We start from the raw sequence: 2,216 nt of genomic DNA on the forward strand, positions 1-2,216 counted from the left end.
GACGTGCGCACGCGCGACGCCCGGCCGCCTGCCCCGCCCCTTCGCCCCTGGGTGCCTCCGCGGGAACCCCAGCCGGCCTGCGCGCGCCTCCCGGGGTCTCCCCGCCCCTTGCCTCCACCGTCCAATCAGATCCGGCGAGGGATGCGAAGCCGGGGAGAGGCGCTGACGGACGCCCACCGGCTCGGAGGGGTGGAGTGCAGGATGCGCGGAATCTTCGTTCCGCAGCCGGCTAACGGTCGTCAGAGTTCAGAACCGTCGCCTTAGGGATGGTGGGACGGTCGCCAGTTTCTGCAGCTTGCGCGTTGCCTGAGGGTCTCACCGTGCTCGGCTGCCCTCGGGGGTGGCGACCTGGGCCTTCTCAGGCGTTCACGTCGGGGCTCTCCGCACGCCTCGGTGGCCAAGCGATAGGAGTGAGGAGAGAGAGTGCGTACTTCTGTGTTTGTGTTTTTTCGGTTTTTTTGGGGGGGGGGATTTGTTTGATTTTGTTTGATTTTTACTCTTTTCTGCTCTAGAATTGAGCTTTTTTGAGAGTAAAACCCGTCTGGTTCTTTGTCGTCATCCAACGCTTAGGGCTGTGCTGAGTGTGCCAGGCTCTCCAAATTGGTTGAAGAGAGTGGACATTTAGTAGGGAAAAGAGAAGTGAATTGGCCATTAGAAAACATGGCTTTGTGCCTCTTCCTCACCAGGTCTCGTTCCCTCTTCAAGTATTCCCAAAGATGTAGAGAACAGCGAATCAGTAATCATGGTTCCCTCTGCCTTGACAAAGCTTCCATATCATTCTGATCTTCAGAATGGGGATTGTAATGAGGGACAGCCTCAAAAGGTGATGTTGAGGGCCTAACAAGGTAACTTGCTCAAAGGCTGCCAAACTGGATAAATGGTTGAAACTTTTGACACTCCACTCTTACAAAATGAAGATGACCGTAATCCATCATAGGTTTTTTTGAGAGGATCAAAGAGATGCTAAATGTGAAAGGGCTTTAGGAACTACGAAGTTCTGTATAAATGTGAGATTTTTCTTTCACAATCTAATTAGCAAGTCAAAACATACAAATGAAACAAAAAAATTCTAACAAAAATTTTTTTCTTTCAAATGCAGAATCATCATGGTGGTTGGACTGAATAATTACTGTTGACAGTGCTGATCCAGGTGTTAAATGGAATGGGGTAGATTACAATAGTTTATGACTTCAGCATAGTCATTACTTTATCAAATCAGCTAATGAAATTCATTTACACCACTGTGCTGCAACTATCAAGATACTTTAATTTTCCAGAGTTTAAAAAGAAAATAACATAAAGAGTTGGAAGATAAGCAAAATTTGTGGATTATTTTTACCAAGCCTGTGAGGGGATGAATACCTCCTGTCTTGTCTTGTTAATCACCTTTTGGGACCAGCAGTTGGCATAATAGCTATGTTGCTGGACTCCCATGTAGTCAACCATGGTTTGAGTCCCAGACTCAGTAGCTTAAACTCACACCGGGCATGTGTATATTTGTGTGCGTGCGTGCCCAAGATCCCAAGAGGAGAATAGAGGAGAAGGGATTGCAGTGTGGCCATCCCCCATGGGGGATGATTTCTCACTTTCTGTCTCTCTGTCTCTCTTTCTGGTGAGTACAAGCACCCTATAACAAAAACCTCTCAAAAGTGACCTTTCAAGGTTGAATTCTAGGCAAAATTATGAAGAGCACGATTACACTTTTGTTTCTTCATCTTATTTAGAATATAAATGACTAACAAGATTGTAGTCAATCCTGGGAGATTTCACAGTTTTAAAGCTGTTTTCAAATCATTGGTTGAATATATTTCATCAGCCAACTAAGATATAGTGGAGTTATTTTGAGATGTTGGTGGTTCACCAGAACCTTCTGAAACTGCATAGGTACTATAGGTACTATGTTTTTCTTATAAATCCAACTCTAGGCATACCTTACCGTCTCAGTTTCTTACCTATAAAAACGAATAGCACCACTCAGTACTCATTCACTCCTAGGTCTAAATTGAGGATAAATATAGTGATCTTGATGGAATAGCTTCTGTAGATGAAATTCAGTAGATAAGGGACTAGCAGTTGGCATAATGGCAATGTTGCTGGACTCCTGTGTAGTCCACTGATGTTCGAGTCCTGGACCTGGTGGCTTAAACTCATGCTGGGTGTGTTGTGTGTGCATGCATGCCCAAGATCCTGAGAGAAGAATGGAGGAGAAGGGTTTG

The sequence above is a fragment of the Tupaia chinensis genome, unplaced genomic scaffold (assembly GCF_000334495.1).
Source record: "Tupaia chinensis unplaced genomic scaffold, TupChi_1.0 Scaffold148234_1, whole genome shotgun sequence".
NCBI classification, from domain to species: domain Eukaryota; kingdom Metazoa; phylum Chordata; class Mammalia; order Scandentia; family Tupaiidae; genus Tupaia; species Tupaia belangeri.